Consider the following 22,533-nt stretch of genomic DNA (forward strand, 5'->3'; position numbering starts at 1 on the left):
TTTTCTTCCTAAATGTTCTTCTTACTCAATGCCACTTTTCTGGAATGTTTTCCTTCATAAGTCCCATCCCTTCTCCTCCTCCCCAGCCTGGAGCAGTGCTCAAGAGCCAGATTGGAAAGCATGAACCAGGGCTATGCAATGACGTGCCTGGGGCAGAGTTCCTGTGAGAGGTGGGACCTCCTGAGGTCAAGTAGAATGGGGGCTGGGTCTAGTGTCATTTGGGCATTAAAAGAAAATAGGACCCCTTGAGTCCTGAAAAGTTTGAAATATCAGAATTTTAAACACTCTAGGAGGCAGATTGTTTTGACTGGTGGGGATATCTGGAAGATATAGGAAGAAAGTAATTAGGAAAAGAAAAACTCTTAAAAACCCCTCTCTTGATGCTCTCTTCACCTCTAAGCACTGTGTAGTAGACAATAAACTGCTCACTAAATATTTCCAGTTCTCCAGTTGGCACATGGTAGAGTTGCCTTTCCCTCCCCCTTGAGTTAAGTGTAGGCATGTGACTCACTTCTGGTAAGAAAATGTGAGCAGAAGTGATGTGTGCCACTTCGAGGTGGAGGTTTTCAGAGCCAATGCATCATTTGCCAAGTTTTCGTTTTACTTCTTTCACAGCAATGGGCAGTGTTCCACATAGGGACTGCCAGGTTGGGTCCTAAAGAGAGGACACAGAGCACAGTCCCCAGTTGTCCTCAATGAACTTGTAACATAAGTGGAAATAAAATTGGAGCCTTGTTTGTTTTTGCAGCGTAAGCTAACTCACCAGGACTAATACACATGAGAAAGGAACAATTGATACTTATTAAAGTTTGGATCCTAAGATTTGAGGGCCCTAACGTTCCTTTCTCTCAGCTTGTTACAATGCTCCCATTTGGCTTATGGAGACAGACAAGGGGTGTGCAGGGACCTTCCTGGGGCCATGCCCTGGACTGGCTTCTCTGGCTGAAAGCAGAGTAATTTGCACTCACCCAAAATTGTCCTTTGTTGCAAGAACATTTTTTGTTTATAGTTTACCTTTTACTGTGAAATCCATCTGTTCTTTTACTGCTTGGGCGTGTCTCAGTCAGCTTGGGTTTCTATAACAACATACCTTAGACTGGGTGGCTTCAACAGCAGAAATTTATTTTCTTACAGTCTGGAGGTTAGAAGTATAATATCAAGGTACTGGGTGATTTGGTTCATGGTGAGGACTCTCTGGCTCGTAGACAGCTGCTTTCTCACCGTGTCCTCACATGGGAGAGAGCGAAAGACAGAGTAAGGGAGAGAGAGCAAGAGAGCAAGCAGACAAATGCAAACTCTTTGGTCTCTTCTTACAAGGGCACCAACAGTCCATCTTGAGGGCTCCACCCTCAAGAGTTAAAGTGAGCAGTTTATTTAAAATGAACTAAATATAGCCTGAGAAGGACTCCGTACTTCTATATTTGAGTTCTTGTGGACAAACTGCAACCTAGCTTAATAGATAGACAAGATTGAAAACCTAATTTAGGAGTATGAGCCTGTAACAATAGCTGAGTCTTGGGCAATGCCAGTGGCCATTCATATACTGCTGAGTGTTCAAACTGTGTTCAAATAAGGCAAACGCCGAGCTGTAACCAATCCAGCCATTCTGTACCTCACTTCCCATTTCTGTATGTCATTTCCCCCCCCCTTTTTTTTGTCTATAAATCACAAGTTGTTCATTGCTCAATTAAATTTAAATTTATTTGGCTGAAGTTTTTCATTTATCAATCCTCATGACCCAAAGACCCCATCTCAAAATACCATCACATAAGGCTTCAACATATACATTTTTGGGATAACAATTCAGTCGTTAGTGGGAGAAATTAAGGGTTTTAACTTTTCTTGCTGAATGTGTGGCATCTGATGAGAAAAAACGTTCTATCCCCTTCCCATGCTTTGTACTGCACATTTTGGGATACAGTGGCACACCTAAAACAGCAGGATCAAGTCTAAAGACTGTGGGATTAAAAAAGAAAGTTGATTTCTGACCCTAGAAAACTAAGAGAAGGTAAGATAAGGTAGGGAAGGACGAAAACCTAGAGACCCTGGAAACCTTCCCTGTTTTGAAGCAAAGGTGATTGTCTTTTTCCTGCACTAGTTTATGCATTTAAATATAATCCTCAGAAGTGAAGTTTTCATTTAGCCTGATGTTTGTAGAGACTTTTTTTCCTGAGTGAGTGGCATGGATAAAAATCTTTTTCATATATTTTTAAAGGAAACTAGTTACCACTCCTTAGCTAGCCCACAGACTTGGAGAATGATTCACATGTTGGTGGTAGGTATTATTGAGGAAAAATAATTCTAATGGTCATCCCTTAGTGGAATGGCCCTGTATGTATGATTAACAAAGATGTCTATGTTCATGCTTTTATTTTATAACAATCCTGTAAGTTAATTAAAAGCATTATTTTAATTCCCATTTTATAGCTAAAAAATTGAGATATTTAATGTCTGAACTATGTCAAAGATAGTGAACAGTGACTATGTCTGCCCTTATCATTGCCACTATGCTGGACCATGCTAAAGTGGAAATTTTGATGCCTCTACAGACAGCTCTCGATTATTTGCTATAATGGGAAACAGGCCCAATGCAATTGATTGGAAGTCCACTCTCCATCACCAGCTCTCAGTTTAGCTTCCTCTGCAGGCCCAATCACTACCTTGATTTAAGGCTACATTGACTTAACACACCTTTCTCCTTCCATTCCTTTATCTTGTTTTTTAAATCCTCTGTAGTAATGCTAACATGCATTTAAAAACATGCAATTCAGGGATGAGAATCAAGGAGACCACAAAAAGCTACAAACTGGCAAATGAATAATGGAAAACTTAGTGAGTGTTTAGTGTTGTGTTAAGTGAAGCCAAGTCCTGTGCTGAACATGTGGGGGATAGGGGCTGCCATCTCCATATTTGCATGGTAGGTCACACACTGTATAGCTTTTTCCAATCCAGCATCCTTTTCCTTTTTTCTATTGTGGCTGCCACCTTAATACAGTGTCACAGTAGTTGGGAAGAAAGTTGGAGGACTCTGGAGATTGACTATTATTGTTATGCTGTTACCCGTCACGCTTTGAAAGGTCACAGATTTTTCTGTGTGAGGCACTAGCTCTGTTGGTTCTGCTAATATGAAGGGAGTGCGGTGCTGACCCAGGTCAGGAGAGGGCCTCTGGGAGAGGGAAAAAGGGGGAAACAAGGTCAGCCTAAGCTGGAGAGGGCTACAAAACCACAAGGAATCTGCCTGCTCCTTAGAACTGCACAAGCGGGTAGAATGATGTTGCACATTTTTTCAGACATTCATTCATTTATTCAAGAAATTGTGGTAGGCATGTATTATGGGCAGGACATGAGGGGTAGAACGTTCTCATCTAATACAATCTTGGGAGGAGAGTCATATATTTGGAAAACAAACAAAAAACTCTTACATCACCAAGCAGAGTGACAGCTGAGGGGGTTGCATTTAGAGCACCCAAGCTTTTTTCAGATGGGACACAGGGGTTTAGGAGCTTCAAGGAGGAGCCAGTGACTTAATGGCTTTCTCATTATCATTGCAACCTGATCTAACTCAGTCTAGTCACATTCCAAACCTAAAGTTCTTTTGGGGATGATAAAAACAGATGCCAAAGAAGCCGTGAGGTGGGTGGGGCCTAAGGCTTTTCCATAAGCTGACGATTGTGCGATGTGGAAGTGAGACCAAATCCTGCCACGTGGACAGTTATTTATGGAACAGAACATACATCAGCAAGCACTCATCAGTTAACATCCTGTTCTGTGAAGTCAGTAAAGTCCTGGACCACTCAGAAAACCAGAATCTTCCCAATCAGGGCCTGGACACAGGACCATTTAGGGATGAGAACTAAAGCACCATTCCTAAGGGTGCAGGTGACAGCATAACTGGGCTCTTATACCCTAGGCAAGAAATAAAGAGATATGTCTCTAAGGATTTCAGCTAATCCATATATTTTAAATACCTGTAATTTTTATCGATGAAAGCCCATTTTTAGCATTTATCATCGCTAGTTATCAAGTCATTATTTTCCTAATAAAATCCCGTTTCTGACATTCACTTTGCTAATTAACAAGGTCTTGGGCACTGATTGCTAGATGGAGTGCTGAAGCACGTGCAGTCAGTCGTCTCCTCTAAAGGGTGGTGTTTCTGATGTATTGCCAGCTGGCCACCTTTAAAATGTGGGACTTCTCTTAGGACTGTTGAATGCTTAGAGTTGATGTTTACACTAGTTGTCAATTTCATATGTCACACTGTCTATGCTGGGAACTATTTTAAAGTGACACCATGAGTAATATTGGCACCTTTTATTGAATATTTTCCTATTGAGTTGTCTGTTGGTACTAGTCTCTGCCTCTTCTGTCACTTTTCTGGAAATTACTCCACCCCTCCCGTCCCATGATAATTAATATCTATGACCCTGCCCTCCCTGGTCAGCAATGAACATAACACAAATGTGGCCGATTAGCCTCTTGTCCTGTAAAATAGGAATTGGGGCTCAGAGGGAGACCCAGTTACTTTTTGACAGCTGGACCCACCACCACAACAGTTCCAAAGCTCCCCAGTGGGCTACTCCCCAACAATAACCTTGCACAGCAGGATGAGTTACAGGTCCATTCCTGCAAGATACAGGACTCCTCAACCCAGAAACTTTGGTTCTAAGGTGTCTTGTGGGCCTGCCTGGGATGTTCTCCAGCTGAGCTGCAGTCCAAGGTTCTTTCTTGCCCAACCCTGCTTCCTTCCCCCTCTTCTCCACAGGAGTCAGAGCTGCGCCACAATCTGCAGGCTCTTTTTGTCTTCCCCAGCTCCTTCCCCTACTCCCTTTATGGGTAGTTCCTCCAATTAAACTGTTCTACAGCTAATCCCATCTTGGCATCTGCATCAGGAGGACTCGAACTAACACAGTGGCTCTAGTCTCTTCCTGAGGCCTGATGATAATCCTCCTCTTGGGCTTTATGAGCTGTGTAGCCTAATTTTACATTTCCATTTTTAATGCTTAACCCACATGAGCAATTTACTGTTATTTGCAACCAAAAGAACAAATAGAGTTACCAGGTACCAAGGGTTTTGCTAAGCTTCACAGATTTATTTCCTCACTTAATTCTTGGATTACCCCTGAGAAGTATGTATTTTTATCACCATTTCCCAGAAGAGGAATGAGTTTTAGAGACTGAGTAGTTTTCCCAGGATTACACCGTGGATCACACACAGCCTTAAGAGTGGAGAGGCTAGGATTTGAACTCAGAACTCTCAGACTCCCTGAGACTCAGACTCCAGAGCTTATGCTCTAAGCTATTCTTTTCTGCTGGGGGCTACATGATGATACAATTAATACTTGACCTCTGCCTCTTAAATCAAACTTCCCAGTAACTCCGTATTTCTTGGGATATCTTCCTGGACACAGGTAACTCATTGCCCTTTCCTTCTTGCCTCTAAATCAATGTTGAAATATTCCTCAGACCTTTCATCCTCTGAGCTTGAAACATGTGCCATCTGTGGGCTGGAAGACAGTCGGCTTCATTCCTATAGTAAATAAGGAAAGGTAAAGATTGCATGGCTGCCATCTCTCTACCATCTCCATAAATAGGCCTCATTTACATTGGTGTCAGAACTAGAGGAGGCAGAACAAATGATACTTTGTGAGGGGACAGACATAATTCAAAATGCGAAAGGAATTACAAAGAGACTTTCATGTGTTGTGCAATGCTGCAAGTCAGGAGAGACTTGGTGGCTCTCCCTACAATTTTAAAGATAGATTTTTTAAAAAACACCCCAAACATAACCCAAGTAAATAGTTTGACAGATTACTGAGAATTGCTATATTCTTGAGCCACTGAAGCAAGATTTTCACTCTCTTTAGAAAACAGCGCAAACTGGGCAATCGAAAATATGAAATCCCATCTGGGAACAAAGTACAAGATGAATACAACTATGAAAATGGGAAGCAGTCAAGCCAGAGCCATCCCTTTCCTAGCACACACAGGCTGCCTACCTGGGGGGGTTATGCCCCTCCCCATGTACTACCCCTTAGGGTACAGCCAACAACTGACTGACATGGAGGACAAAAGGCTGGTCCCCTTTCCCCACAGAGGGATGGGCTCTGTGGTACATTCTTGTTCCAGAGCTCTCATGAGACCAGGCTATAGTCAGGGTCCTGCTGAGATGGCACACTTGCTTAGCCCCTTTCTCTGCCTCATCCTGCTTGTCTCATTTCTCTTTTGAGAACCCTCCTGCTTTGATAAGTTACATCTACAAGAATCCTTGTCTCAGGCTCTGCTTCTAGGGAATCCAATCTAAAATAGTGGCTTACAGGAGTTTTATTTGGGAAGAACTGGAATGCAGGCTGTCATCCTGGGTACTTTCTTGGACCCTGGGGAATGTTGGAGAACAAGTTTTGGGGTGGTAGAAAATCTTTAGAAAAAGGGGAGAGAGAACAAGAACAATGCTGAAAAGTGAGAGAAGCTAGTGAACAAATGAAGCAAGAAACTCCTGACTGAGGAAAACTTTTCTCTGTAGGAGATCAGATTCCTAAGAACACATGAGCATATCTGTCACCTTTCCAGGGTGTCCTTAATCTGGAAGATGGGGTATTTTGAGGATGTTGTTACAAATGCTCTTGTTGGATTTTGACTCCACCCTTCCATGCTTTCTGATTTGAACTTATTTATTTATTTATTTATTTTTTGAGATGGAGTTTCGCTCTTGTTGCCCAGGCTGAAGTGCAATGGCATGATCTCGGCGCACCACAACCTCTGCCTCCTGGGTTCAAGCGATTCTCCTGCCTCAGCCTTCCGAGTAGCTGGGATTACAGGCATGCGCCACCACGCCTGGCTAATTTTGTGTTTTTAGTAGAGACGGGGTTTCTCCATGTTGATCAGCCTGGTCTTGAACTCCCGACCTCAGGTGATCTGCCTGCCTCGGCCTCCCAAAGTGCTAGGATTACAGGCATGAGCCACTGTACGCGGCCTAAACTTATTTTTAACATTAAAAAGATTTCCTTGAACTCACTTCCAGTCAGTCTCAGCAGGGGCTCTCGGTTACTCAGTGGAGATTTTGCATTCCTCTAGCTGGCAGCTGGCATTGATTATCCTTCCACAGGATAATTAGAGTGCTGGCGCCTCTGCAGAGTACAGCATCTGTACAATGATTTGCTGTAATAGCTAAAGGAGATTCAAGAATTAGTCACTTCTTTTGTTCAGAACAGTCTGCAAGCTACCATTTAAGAAGGATGTGTTCGGGACTCAGGGAGGCATGAAGTTCTTTAGATAGCAGTAAAGTGGAATGGTTCAAAGCTTGGGCTCTGTGGTCAGCTTCCCTATATAGGGTTTGCAATGGTTAAATGAGACGATACTTTTAGAGCGTGTAGCACAAGGTGACATGAAGTAAGTACACACTAAATGTCACCTATCATGATGATGGATCCTGAGCCCCTCCAGCATTGATTCCATGAGTCCTCTCATGTTACCTCTTCCCTTTGTTCTGTCTAGTTGTTGGTGCTTTGGGGTCTCAAAGAGCAGATGCTGTTTTTGAGGATGACCCAGACCCTCCTTGTTGACTCCCAAACTGTTTAATCTTAGTTCACAGATGATTAGCTCCATAGGACCCCATGCCAGCTTCTGATCCTATCCCTTAGCTATGCCCCCATCCCATCATCCCCTAGTCTCTGCTTTTGGCAACTTATGCCTGGCCCTCCCAGTCAGCAATTCTTGCCTTTCAGATTTTTTTGTTTTGTTTTGATTTTTTCGAGACAAAGTCTCACTATGTTGCTCAGGCGAGAGTGCAGTGGCTATTCACAGGTGCAATCATAGTGCAGTACAGCCTTGAACTCCTGGCCTCAACCGAACATCCTGCCTCAGTCTCCTGAGTAGCCGGAACTACCGACTGCATCTTGTTGCCGTTCAGATTTGGACACTTACTGTGATCTTGGGTGAGAAAATATTTCATCCCATTATGTAGCTAGGGAGTTACCTGGAAACCTATCAGCTACACTTGCCTTCCCACCTCCTGAGTGGAAGGGAGTGCACCCCTCTCTTGCTTTGAGGCATGGAAAAGCAAAGACTTGGGAAGAAAGAACATACTCCAGTTTTTTGTTTTTTGTTTTTTTTTTAACCCCACCTTCAGCCTTGGATACCAAGACAGGATCTGTATTACCAATCAATATGCACATTAAAAACATGTTTTGTGTTAACTTAGTTGGACTTAATTACTATTTTTACTTCCATTTGACTGGGGAATTATATGCTTTGTTACTATTTTACTAGCATCTCCTCACTATCTAGCCGTGGCTCAATGCTCTCCATTCCGTTGGTGGCCAACTGCATTACTGATGAAGACATGAGTAGAACATTTATGCAAGACAAATTTATTGTACTTTGTGATTTTCAGAGGTATGACCTGTCATGACAACATTTCAGTGCTTTGTGGCCTCAAGAGATTTGTGTTTGGGGAATGGAACACAGTGGGAGTGGGTGTCTCTATTCAACCTTTATGCCTGAAACCCTGTACTCCACATTCCTGATCTTTGAATTTCTCCAACTTTCCTACCTTAAGGTTCACACCAAGGCCTCTCCCAAAACCCAGTTCCCCATGATCCTATTTTGTGTAGGATGCGGGGATCCTGGCCAAGGCAGCTTTTTCTTGAACATTTACCTGAGAGTAGGGTTAAATGCTCAAGAAACATGGAGCCTAAGACAAATAGGAACTTGAAAAAATAATCTAGCAGCTTATTTGTTTATGCATTTTTTTAAGTGAAAAACAATCCAGCAGTGCTAGGGATGATTTTTGTTGTTTGCTCTTGCTAGTCATTTTGCTGAAAGACAAAGTACTGGATGCTAGCCCAGCCCAGGCTTCTCCATTTAGCAGCTGTGACTTTGGACACAGGACTTCACCTGGTTAAGACTTGGGTTCCGCTTCCTTAGAATGGGGATAATACCTACTCCGTGGAGTTGTTAGGAGAATGAGTGCACCTGGCACACAGGAATCATGTAATACATGAGGAACATTATGATTATAAACTGCAAAGATTAGTCATAAAATATCACAGCTGGAAGGGGACCTCTATTATTGAGAAGGGTGAGGTTTTCAAGAAAGAAAACAAAGGTACCAGATGCTGCATTCCCTTTCTCATAACTTTCCATAAAAGTATTGAGTGTGATATGAAACCAGTTCACAGGCAGAGGAATAAAGACTGGTGATTTAATGTCTAATGAGGTGTTATTCATGTTTACTAAGGTTGCAGTAGATACACCTATATTGCTCACTCTTATTTCTTATGATTCCAGAATTTATTTTTAAGTATCCTTTTGAGATAGAGATTGAGAAAGGAGAGACATCGTGGTTGAAGGTAGGAATAAAGCTTGTTCAACTCTAGGTATGTTTAATTCATTTTGTGAACTATTAGTACAATAAATGCTGATTTCATTCACAACTAAGTGGGGCTATTTATGTTTGAATGAAAAGCACGTGCACTTGCTCACACAAAGCTCTATTGTGAACTAAAAAAATCAATTTTTATTGTTCAAACAACTATGCATTAGTCAAAGGCCTCAAATGAGGGTTCTGAGAATTGTGGGCATAAACTAGGAATATTAATGTGTTAGAATTTTTATGTGGTTTCATAGGATGGATGGGGATGTAATAGAGGTGAGCACGCTCAAGAATATTTTCCAGTGGCCTTGATGCTGCCCACTTAAGCTTTATTATGTTGCATTGGTGATTCTATAGCACACAGCAAGACAAGTCTTTGATTTATTCACAGCTTCATAGTGAATGAGAGATCAGCAATGTCTAAAGAAGCAGCAGCTGTGTTTGTGAGGACTACTTCACTTAGGGGTTCAAGAAACAAACAAGGAGTGCCACATGCATAGAGCCCACAAGTGCCTTTAGAATTGACAGAGATTGAAGCTCTGGAGGTCTAGAGAGAGGCCACAACACATTCTGCATTCCCATTGGCTTAGAGCTATGTCCACAAGGTCAGTTTTCAGAGAATGGCCATTCCCTTTATGCATTTTATACTCATATATATGACCTCCACAGGCAAAAAGCACCTTTAAATAACTATTTTCTCTGGTTTCTATGAAGAATATTTGTAAATTGGGAAAATTCAATAAAATAGAATGAATAAAATAAACATCTTCTCAAATCTTCCCTAAAGATAACCTCTGTATCATCATGGTGTGAATAAATAGTACATATAATATACTCAGTACAGTGTCTGGAAGGTAGTAAATTCATAATAAATAACTAAAAATGTTTTGTATGTAATTTTTCTTTCTGTTGTTTTCCCTACTTATATACATGCATTTGTTGAATAAGTGAATATCCAACAAATATTCACTGAGCACCAGGCACTTTGAAATGGGCTAAGGAGAAGGGAATAACACAGTGGCGTGAACAAGACATAGTCTTTTGCCCATAAGTTGCTCACAATTTTAGTAGAAGTTACAAACAGTTAAATGGACCGTTGCAATGTAATGGGAGAGGTGATGTAGAATGTGCTACGTTGAGACTATCAGACTGCTATGGTTTGGTTCTGCGTCCCCACCCAAATCTTAGCTTAAATTGTAATCCCCACTCGTTGAGGGAGGGACATGGCTGAAGGTGATTGGATCATAAGGGCAGTTTCCCCCATGCTATTCTCATGATAATGAAGGAGTTCTCACGAGATCGTGGTGTTAGTAAGTGTCTGGCATTTCCCTTGCGCTGTCCCTCTCTCTCTCCTGCCATCTTTTGAAGACAGTGCTTGTTTCTCCTTTGCCTTCTACCAGGATTGTAAGTTTCCTTAGCCATGCGGAACTGTGAGTCAATTAAACCGCCTTCCTTTATAAATTACCCATTCTCAGATAGTATCTTTATAGCAGTGTGAGAATGGACTAACACAGAGAATTGGTAACAGGAGTTGTGTACTGCTATAAAGGTAATATGAAAATGTGGAAGTGACTTTGGAACTGGATAACAGACAGAGCTTGGAACAGTTTGGAGGGCTCAAAAGAAGACAGGAAAATATGGAAAAGTTTGGAACTTCCTAGAGATTTGTTGAATGGTTTTGACCAAAATCCTGATAGTGATATGGACAATGAAGTCCAGACTGAGGTGGTCTCTAATGGAGATGAGGAACATATTAGGAAGTAGAGCAAAGGTCACTCTTCCTATGGTTTAGCAAAGAGACTGGCAGCATTTTGCCCCTGCCCTAAAGATATGTGGAATTTTGAACTTGAGAGAGATGATTTAGGGTATCTTGTGGAAGAAATTTCTAAGCAGCAAAACATTCAAGATGTGACCTGGCTTATTCTAAAAGCGTTCAGTTATATGTGTTCACAAAGAGATGGTTTGAAATTGGAACTTATGTCTAAAAGGGAAGCAGAGAAGGTTTGGAAAATTTGCAGCCTGATCCTGTGATAAAAAAGGAAAACCCATTTTCTGGGGAGGAATTCAAGCCAGCTGCAGAAATTTGCATAAGTAACAAGGAGCTGAAAGTTAATAGCCAAGACAATGGAGAAAATGTCTCCAGGGCATGTCAGAGACCTTCACAGCAGCCCCTCCCATTAAAGGCCCAGAGGCCTAGAAGGGAAAATTGGTGGGCCAGGCCCAGGGTCCTGTTGCTCTGTGCAGCCCTGGGATATGGCACCCTGCATTCCAGCTGCTCCAGCTTCATCCACTGCTAAAAGGGGCCAATGTACAGCTCAGGCCATTGCTTCAGAGAGCTGAAGCTCCAGACCTTGGTGACTTCCATGTGGTGTTGGGCCTGTGGGTGCACAGAAGACAAGAGTTGAGTTTTGGGAGACTCAACCTAGATTTCAGAGGATGTATGGTAACTCCTGAATGTCCAGGCAGAAGTGTGATGCAAGGATGGAGGCCTCATGGAGAACCTCTACTAAGGCAATGCAGAGGGGAAATGTGGGATTGGAGCTCCAACACAGAGTCCCTACTGGGGCTCTGCCTAGGGATCTGTGAGAATAGGGCCATCACCCTCCAGACCCCAGAAAGAAAGATCCACCAACAGTTTTGACCATATGCCTGGAAAAGCCACAGGCACCCAGCGCCAGCCTGTGAAAGCAGCTGCAGGTGCTGTACCCTGCAGAGCCACAGGGGCAGAGCTGCCCAAGGCCTTGGGAGCCTACCTCTTGCATCAATATGTCCTGGATGTGAGACATGAAGTCAAAGGAAATCATTTTGGAAATTTAAGATTTAATGACTGCCCTGTTGGATTTTAGACTTGCATGGGGCCTGTGGCCCCTTCATTTTGGCCAATTTCTCCCATTTGGAACAGGAACATTTACCCAATGCCTATACCCCCACTGTATATTGTAAGTAACTAACTAGCTTTTGATTTTATGGGCTCATAGGCTGAAGAGACTTGCCTTGTCCCAGATGAGACTTTGGACTTGGACTTTGGAGTAAATGCTGGAATGAGTTAAAACTTTGAGGGGGTGTTTGGAAGTTATGATTGGGTTTGAAATGTGAAAAGAACATGAGATTTGGAAGAGTCCAGATGTGAAATGATATGGTTTGGCTGTGTATCCCCACCAAAATCTTATCTCAGATTGTAATCCCCACGTGTCAAGGGAGTGTCACAGGATCCTTTAGGTGTTGCCTCACCAGCCAGCAACCTCTGTGGCTGGTTCTACTTACTTGGCCCAGCAGGCTATGCCTGGCTCATGCTACTGGCCCAGATTCCACACCTGCCAAGGGTAGCCAGGCATGCAATGGTAAGGGGTGTATGAGCAAGCAAGTGTGGGGTCCAGCCACTATGCACAGACAGGCATGTTGGCTGCTGTGGCAGGGTGGGCAGCTCTAGGAACTGGCACTGGGGGCTGTGGCTGGACCAGGCATACCGCAAGTGGCTTCTGCTGCAGGCACCCACTTCTGGACAGTGGATGCAATGGCACCCGAAAACTCAGAGATGCCAGCAACTGTGGAGTCCCAAGGGGTGGAAGGCAGTGTGCTATAGCTCTCATTCCTGCTGTGCACAGCTGGGCAAATGGTGGGGGAATGTTTTCAGTTTGTTCAGACCCACCACCTTGCTCTGGCCTGTGGCTCCTGGGCTGGCCCAGCCCCACTGCCCCTTCCTGTCACATGAGGTGGCCACCCAGAAGCAACAGAGGGTGGGAGGGCTATAGTGTTACAGCTGTGGCTAGGGGATTCCTGAGGTCTGGGCCCCCAGAAAGGTCACTGCTCTTCACATCCACACTCTGGGAAACAGGAGTGTGTCACCACCCACATCTTGGTGAACCAACCAGAAACATGTTACAGCCCTTTTTGCTCCCACTTGCAGCTCGGTGAGCTAGCCAGAAAAGTGTTACAGCCCTTTTTGCACCCACCATTCAGCAGGTCCCGAGTTCTTGTCCTGCATCCAGTAAGAATGAGGTTAGGTGGAAAACTGGAAGGTGAGCAAGGCAGAGAAGAGTTTTATTGAGTGACAATGGAGAGAAGACCCTAAGTGGGTAGCTTCTATTAGCAGGCACGTAGTCCTTATGTGTGGCTGAGTCTGGGGGTTTTTATGGGCTTAGAATGGAGCGAATGCATGCTGATTGGTCCATGGGTGGCAGGAAGTGTGTGCTAATTGGTCCATGGGTGAGCTTGGAGAAAACACCATTTGATTGGCTGAAAGGCATCAAGGAAGTTCTCACTCCAGGTTGTGGATTCTACCCGGAACTGAAAGCCTGGTTTTCAGGCTTCAGGTTGTCTTTGGCTTGAAGGTTGGCTTTCATGGGGGACCTTCCCCTATCTGCCTAGGAATTTGCCTCCTGCTGCTATCAGGAAGGACCTGGTGGAAGGTAATTGGATTATAGAGGTGGTTCCCTAATGCTGTTCTTGTGATAGTGAGGGAGTTCTCATGAGATCTGGTTGTTTGGTAGGTGTCTGGCATTTCCCCCGTACTTTCACTCTCTCCTGCCACCTTGTAAAGAAGGTGCTTGCTTCTCCTTTGCCTTCCAGCATGACTGTAAGTTTCCTGATCCATGCAGAACTGTGAATCAGGTAAACCTTTTTCCTTTATAAATTACCTAGCCTCAGGTAGTATCTTTACAGCAGTGTGAGAACAGAGTAATACACAGAGGCTCCTTAACCTTGGCAGGGGGCTTTCTGGAGAAACTGACACGCATTTTCAGACCTGAAGCATAAGCAGGAACCATTCAATTAATGGAGTAGAAATGAGAAAAATGTTTTCCACCAAGAAAGCAAACAAGCTACATTCCTGAAGCAAGAGAGAACATCACAGCCCGTTTATGAAATAACACAGAATTCTATGTAGCTGAAGTGTACACAGTTGTGATTCAATGAGATAAATGGTGGGAGGGTTGGAGGGTGGAGTTGAATGGGTGGGACTGGGAGGAGTCAGCAGGAATAATAAACAAGGATACTGAGATGTGAGTGAGGCTGAGAGAGTGAAGGGCTGTGAAGATGCCCTGTGAGAGAATTTAAATTTTATCCTGAGGGTAGTGAGGAGCCACCGAAGCATGAGAGAAGCAGGATCAGATTTGTGCTTTAAAAAGAATACTTCTTAGGCCAGGTGCAGTGGCTCACACCTGTAATCCCAGCACTTTGGGAGGCCGAGGTGGGAGGATCACGAGGTCAAGAGATCAAGACCATCTTGTCCAACATGGTGAAACCCCATGTTTCTACTACTAAAAATACAAAAATTAGCTTGGCATGGTGGCACGCGTCTGTCGTCCCAGCTACTCAGGAGGCTGAGGCAGGAGAGTCACTTGAACCCAGGAGGTGGAGGTTGCAGTGAGCTGAGATCGTGCCATTGTACTCTAGCCTGGGCAAAAGAGCAAGACTCAGTCAAAAAAAAAAAAAAAGAAGAAGAAGAATACTTAAAATCAATACAAAATAGGTTGCCAAATAATCAATAAAACAATTTGAGAAGAGTGGTCAGAAATAGTCTATCTTGAAACCTTTAAACATCTTTTATATTTTGGATATAGCATAAATTTAATAATTATAACATTTAAAAAATAAACAACACTGACATCACTACATATTAAAAGCTGTGGTGTGTGGGAAAAATGGCATCCCATGCGAAATTTACAGGCATGAAAGTATTTATCAGAAACTAATAAAAACTGAAAGTAAGTGACCTAAGTCTTCAGCTTAAAGATAAAAATAAATAAAACAGAACATAAAAAGTGTATTTGAACAATAGAAGCAAAATCTGATACTTCGAAATGATCAGATAAAACAGCTTGATTAAGATAAGATGGATGACCCTAGTAAATAGCATTAAAAATGAATATGAACACCAATAAGACGTTTTAAAAATGACAAAACTATGTGCAAGTTTATACCACTATGTTTAAATAAGATATACATGATTTTCTATGAAAATACAGATAATTAAAATAGATTCAAAGAAATAGAAAAACTACAGACTAATAACCATAGAAAAAACTGAAAATATAAGCCCTATTCCTAAAGAAGACAAGAAATCATTTTTAAAGTAAATTCTACTGAAACACAAGTTGAGAATAATTATTATTTATATAAATTCTTTAAAAGAATATGAAACATTTACGAACAAGGACACAAAAGATAATAAATCATATTTTTAAGTTGAAACTAGCAATAAAATGAAATGATAATACATTATGACAAAGCATGCATTATCCTTGAAATGCAAGGATATTTTAATATCAAGGATCTGATATTATAATTCATTACATTGCTATATTAAAATATAGAAGTCATATGATCATTTCCATAGATACTGAAAGAGCACTTGATAAAATTTTAACACCTGCTACCAACAACAGTTCTTGACAAACTAGGAATAGAATAAAGCTTCCTTAATTTAGAAAATGTTAATAGAAACCTATAGCAAACATCATACTTAATAGAAAAAAGAAACATTCCTATTAAGTCAGGAACAAAACAAGGCTTTCAGCTATCACTTCTGCTGTTCAACATTGTACTAAAAGCCATAGATAATGCAGTAAAACAAGAAGAGAGATAAGAAATGGCAATATTGGAAAATTAAAAGCAACTTATTAATTGCAATACTAAGTTTTAGGAGAATCAACTGAAAAAAAAAACCCAAAATTTTAAGTTATATGAGAAAGTTGAACAGGTAGGAGATCAACATTTTTCAAAATGAATAGCTTTCCTATATTCCTATTAGAAATTGATAGGGAAAAAGAGCCCACAATTACATCAATATTAGGAATAAGCCTAACCAGCAAAGTGAAAGATTGATATGCATGCATTTCAACCAATCTTAAAACTTTACTTAAGGCCATAAAGAAAAATTCAGCAAACAAAGAGATATTCTATGTTTTTTACTGTAAAGACTCAATATTGTAATGAAGTTAATTCTCCCTGAATTAATTGCTAAATTAAATATAGCCCAATATGATTTTTTAATGAGTGTCAGCAAAATAATGCTAAAGTTCATTCAGAAAATAATATGAACAAGGATGAAAATTTTTTAAAAAGATAATGAGATTTTCCATGCCCGATATAAAAATAAATGCATAGATAATAATAATTAAAACAATGTTATATTGGTCAGAAGTTAGGGAAATGGATCAATGGAATAGAATTTTAAAAATCCATAAACAGACCTGTGGAAACAGACTCATGTATAGACTGTCCATTTAGTATATGATAAAGGTGGCATTTAATTTTTCTGGAAACTGAGAATTTGATTTAATATAATGGCTTTATATTGACATGGTTCAAAAAATGAAACAATATAAAAGCTGAAAGAATATATTCAGTCTCTGTAACAACTTACCACAAACTTGGAGGTTTAAATAACCCAAATTTATTATTTTATAGTTCTGTAGGTTAGAGGGTCAACCTTGATCTCAAAAGACTGAAATTGATTACTCAGCAGGGTGCATATCTTTTTGGAGTCTCTAAAGGAGAGTCTGTTTTCTTGCCCCCTTCGGCTGCTGGAGGCTGCCTGTATTCCTTAGCTCTTGGCCCCTCCTCCATCTTCAAAGCCAGCAACCTTGCAGCTTTCAGAGCTTGCTTTTCTTCCATAGTCAGCTCTTCCTCTGACCCTCGCCTTTTGTCTCTCTCCCTCTTCTATCTCAAGGCCACTATGCTTACATTGGGTCCACCTGGATAATCCAGCATACTTTCCCCATCTTATGGTCATTTGGTTAGAAACCTTAATTACATCTGCAGATTCCTCAAAGAGGAAACTACCAAAAAGCAGAACTACCATTTGACTCAGCAATCCCATTACTGGGTATATCCCCAGAGGAATGTAAATCATTTTACCATAAAGACACATGCACGCAAATGTTCACTGCAGCCCTATTCACGATAGCAAAGACATGGAATTAACCTAAATGTCCATCATGGACACTTTGGATAAAGAACATGTGGTACATATACACCATGGAATACCATGCAGCCATATAAAAGAATAAGATCATGTCTTTTGTGGGAACATGGATAGAGCTGGAGGCCATTATCCTTAGCAAACTAATGCAGGAACAGAAAACCAAATACCGCATGTGCTCATTTATAAGTGGGAGCTAAGTGATGAGAACTTATGAACACAAAGAAGGAAACAGCAGACATTGGTCTACTTGACGGCAGAGGGTGAGAGGATAGGGAGGAACAGAAAAGATAACTATTGGGTACTGGGCTTAGTACCTGCATGAAATAATCTGTATAACAAACCCTCATGACAGGAGTTTACCTGTGTAACAAACCTTCACATGTACCCCCTAACCTAAAACAAAAGTTAAAAAAATCCATCTTTGTCACACTGCCTAACATATTCACAGGTTCTGGGTATAAGGAAATAGTCATACCAGGGCCTGGAGTAATTTTTCTGCCTGCCACAAAGAAGTATTATTCCCATTTCTGTCCCATCCACTCCATTCTGTCACTTCATATCTCCTTCAGATAATCACTTATGTTATGATTTTATTATTTATTTCTTTATGCAAATATAAGCAAAAACAAATACGTATTTTCTCCCTTTCTTACATGAATAGTATATGCAGTCTTTCCATACCTTACTCTTTTTTCCACTTAATAATATATCCTTGCTGGGCACGGTGGCTCACGCCTGTAATCCCAGCACTTTGGGAGGTCGAGGCAGGCGGATCACGAGGTCAGGAGATCAAGACCATCGTGGCTAACATGGTGAAACCCCATCTCTACTAAAAATACAAAAAATTAGCTTGGCGTGGTGGCGGGTGCCTATAGCCCCATCTACTCGGGAGGCTGAGGCAGGAGAATGGCGTGAACCCAGGAGGCAGAGCTTGCAGTGAGCCTAGATCGTGCCACTGCACTCCAGCCTGGGCAACAGAGCAAGACTCTGTCTCAATAATAATAATAATAATAATAATAATAATAATATATCCTAGTAAGCTTTCATATTGACATTGGAGAGGTTCCTTATTCTGCATAACATACATTGTATCAATTAACAATTGTTTGTTTTTTGAATGGCACTTCAAATCCCTGAGCAGAAGGTAAACTATATAATAAATGGCATTGGGATTACAGAGAATGTAACACATACATACATATATATCTTAAACGCTTAGTAAAATATCCGTAAGGATAAACAGACTTTATTAGAGGTTACTTTTAGAGAAAGTGGGGTGAGGAAAATGAGAGTAAAAAGCAACTTTCATATTTTATGTAATATTTCCATGTTACATAAATTTTTTTACAATGACATATATTCATGTATTGTATAATTATATAAACATAATAGTTTTTATAAGCATTTTCATATTGCTTATATAATGTATAATATGGAAACTACATCCCTGTGGATATTTATGATTACTATTTACATTTCCAGAAGTGAAATTTTGAGATCCAAGGTAATTTACAATGCTCCCTAAAAAAGAGCTCTCTACAATTAACTTACACACCCATTGTTGAACGTATACAGGAGTGTTCATCTTCTCCAGGACTTAGTCAGTAGGACTTTTTTTTCTGTCCACATTTTGCTCATCAAACATATGCTAAGAATAGTTTTTCCCATTGAAATTAAACTGGTAGCTGTTTATATAGCAAGTAAATATTTTGAATAAAAATTTATTGTTTATAAGTGGTACTAAAAATATTGAGTTTATCTTTTCTAAAAGTGACATGTGCTCTTTATGAACCTTCACATTCATTTCTTATGTTTGGGTTGTGAGTAAAGAGAGGAAAGGGTGTGAGGTTTGGTTCATTTTCAGGGGATGAAAGAAGGAAAAGAAAATTTATCAAATAACTACTATGTCCTAGGTGACTTCATCTACAGTATCTTACCTGTGAGATTTTCCATTATTTCATAGAAAGTAAGGGTCAGAGAGTTTAAGCCGCCATTAAGATTATGAACGTCAACCACAAAGAAAATTCCTAGCCCCCTAAGTAATTGAATGGGCCTCCTTCTCAGACAACGGGATTCCAAAGAAACCTAAAAAACTAGTCCAGGCTATATGGCAAGTAGGGGTCAGACGTGCTTCATTCTACTTGCTCCCTTTTGGAGTTTAGATGCCACAAACCAGCATTAACATTCAAACAGAGATCTTAAAACTGACAAAACAGACTCTTTGTAGCAATACAGTAACAATTTCAACCTGAGTCAGGTATAACATCAGATGACAGATAGCAGGCCCTGAAGGAAATGGAAATATTTTACCCCAAATATATCTTACTGACATATTTTGAAATGGCCCTGCAAAGCTGTCTCTTGTGGGAAGGGGGTGTGGGAATTTACATTCTTTCAAGGTCCTTTTCTGATCCTGAAGAGATTAGCTGAGAGTCTAGCATATTTTTTTTTTTTTTTGAGACAGAGTTTCGCTCTTGTTGCCCAGGCTGGAGTGCAATGGCATGATCTTGGCTCACTGCAACCTCTGCCTAGTTGGGATTACAGGCATGCGCCACCACACCCGGCTAATTTTGTATTTTTAGTAGAGAAGGGGTTTCTCTATGTTGGTCAGGCTGGTCTTGAACGCCCAACCTCAGGTGATCCGCCCACCTCGGTCTCCCAAAGTGCAGGGATTACAGGCGTGAGCCACCGCGCCTGGCTGAGTCTAGGACCTTTGAAAGGTCTGAATAGGAAACATTTGCCATCTATTGCTTCTAAGGGCAGCCTTCTGTGAGACTTATCTACATAATAAGAACTCTGATCTCCACAACCCCTTATCTTAACCCAGACACTCCTTTCTATTGATTCCAGGCTTTTAGATAGTAACTTAACTCTTTTCAGCCACTTGCCAATCAGAAAACCTTTGAATTCACCTATGACCTGTAAGCCCATGCTTCAAGTTGTCCCACTTTTCCAGACCAATCCAATGTATACCTCGCACATATTGATTGATGTCTTATATCTCCCTAAAAATACAAAACCAAGCTGTAACCCAACCACTTTGGGCACATGTTCTCAGGCCCTCCTAAGGCCGTGGGTCATGATCCTTAACCTTGCAAAATAAATTGATTGAGGCCTGTCTCAGATACATTTTTGGCTTACACATAGCCAGGGCATGGCAAGTTGGCATCTGAATCAAGCCTGGGTCCATTGCCCCTCCCTGCATGTCCCACCATGTGTCACGCTAGCGTCCTTTCCATTTTCCCTTCTCTTGGCCTCTTAGCAACCCCCAAATGAATTTTCTCCCCAGATGCTCCATTCAGAACCATGAAAATCTTAGAGGAAATAGCTTTTCCTGAATCTCTAATCCCTACATCTTTTTCCTACTTTGGTCGATAATCTTGGGCATTTAACACCTGGGTCTGTTTAGACCTAGAGTCCTGAATCCTATACTTTAACCCAGAGTCCTTGTCTCCTGGACAGCATGAGCGAGCACCATTCAAGGATAAACTGCACCTAGTGTGAAGAAAATCAGAGATTTTAGACAGACCTAGCCATTTCCCTAGAGCTGCTTTTACTTCCTGACAGCTAATTTATCCCGATGATTGGCCCTGGACCCATAAACCCTCTAGCTCAGCCTGGCCATTTGTGAAGGCACGGGCAGTCGGCTGGCTCTCACCTCTGATAGCTGTGGGAACCAATTACTCTGCAGCAGGGCTTGGTGTGTGGCTGGAGCATCTGTGTGGACCACATGGGCCCTTTCAGCTTGTAGGATGTGTGGTGACTTGGAGCTGTTTGTTTTAAAGGTTCCTTTTGCATTATCAGCAAAGAATATGGAAAACAGCTCAATTTCAGCTGATTACCCACTAAAGTGCCTGGGAGCCACTCTGTAATTTTCATCGCTGCTTGCTGGGCTCTTCAGGAAAGGTTTGCAGGCGAATTTAATGGAACGTATTCAGTCCTCTTGAATGGCAGACGGACAAGACGCCAACTTCCTGTTCCTTTTGTTTGGAAGTATCTGTTATCACAACATAGTAAACATTTTTTTAAAACCATTCTGAGAACAGTTATTTGTGAGATGCCTCTCCAGTATAGCCTTACACCCAGACTTCAGTTTTCCTACAACCTCAGCCCAGCAGGAATTGTCTCTATCACCCAAGGCCAATGAGATTGACTGTAACAAGGTTTCCTAGTAAATGGCTCCTGGCCATCTAGATGGATAAATTCTCCTAACACTAGTTAGAATCAAATGACTAAACTCTAGCCTCATGGCCCAATCATACAGTGGTGTAATTGTCAAGAATTAAAAATGATGTTGCAGATCTGGGCTTTTCATACCTTACTGTGCAAATCGGTCACTTGGGGATCTTGTTAAAATGAAGATTCCAGTTCAGTAGGTCTGGGTGGGCCTCAGGTCCTGCACTTTTAACAAATTACCAGGTGATGCTGATGCTGTTGGACCTTAGAATTTAGTGGAATATTCCACTAAATGTGTACTCATTGACACAAACTTGTATAGGATCTCTGCACATTCTTACATGTGGATTTATCTTAAAGTGGAGGATATCAAATTATATGAATATGTCATATTTTTTTAAATGTACAGGATATCTAGATTTAGAAATAGATGTGCTGTAAGAAAAGCAAGCGTCAGACAGTACTGTTTAAAATATACTGTTGGCTGGGCATGGTGGCCCATGCCTGCAATCCCAGCACTTCAGGAGGCCAAGGCAAGAGGATTGCTAGAGGCCAGGAGTTCAAGACCAGCCTGGCAACATAACGAGAGCCCGTCTCTACAAAAAAAGAAAAACTATCCAGCCATGGTGGCACACACATATAGTCCTAGCTACCCGGAAGGCTGAGATGGGAGGATCACTTAAGCCCAGGAGTTTGAGGTTGTGGTGAACTATGATAGCACCACTGCAGTCCAGCCTAGGCAACAGAATGAGACTGTGTTTCTAAAAGATTTTTTAAAATTCTGTTATAAAATTATATGTGTGTGTAGGTATAGATATATACAATTAAAATACAATTTTTTGTCCCCACCATCACTGCCTCTGTATAAAAATGATATCAGGACTCTGGTTTCTTTGCTCATTTTAGGTAACTGGTAACAACTACGTTAAGTTGCAAACAGTTTTCATTCAGTACAAAAATAGAACATCAATCCTTTGTGATGGGCAAACTTCCCACCTGATTTAGCCTTAAATGTTCGCACCTCCTGGAACTCAGATCTGGTGCTGTGAAGGGAAAGTGG

The 22,533-nt window shown here is 41.4% G+C and overlaps 1 long non-coding RNA gene across 3 annotated transcripts in view; it reads right to left on the minus strand.

Annotated features, from left to right (window-relative positions):
• Window positions 1–1,102: 1,102 nt before the first annotated feature.
• LOC107975734 (uncharacterized) overlaps window positions 1,103–22,533 on the minus strand; it is a 190,155-nt gene continuing 168,724 nt past the window's right edge. For 2 of the 3 annotated variants that reach the window (XR_010158809.1, XR_010158810.1), the window contains 3 exons: window positions 20,956–21,294; window positions 7,013–7,164; window positions 1,103–1,227 (listed from right to left, as the gene is read on the minus strand). This is a non-coding gene — a long non-coding RNA (uncharacterized LOC107975734). Of the gene's footprint in view, window positions 1,228–7,012; window positions 7,165–19,754; window positions 21,295–22,533 lie in introns of those variants that run through there. The other variant, XR_010158808.1, reaches the window with a different exon arrangement.

The sequence above is a fragment of the Pan troglodytes genome, chromosome 6 (genome assembly GCF_028858775.2).
Source record: "Pan troglodytes isolate AG18354 chromosome 6, NHGRI_mPanTro3-v2.0_pri, whole genome shotgun sequence".
NCBI lineage: Eukaryota > Metazoa > Chordata > Mammalia > Primates > Hominidae > Pan > Pan troglodytes.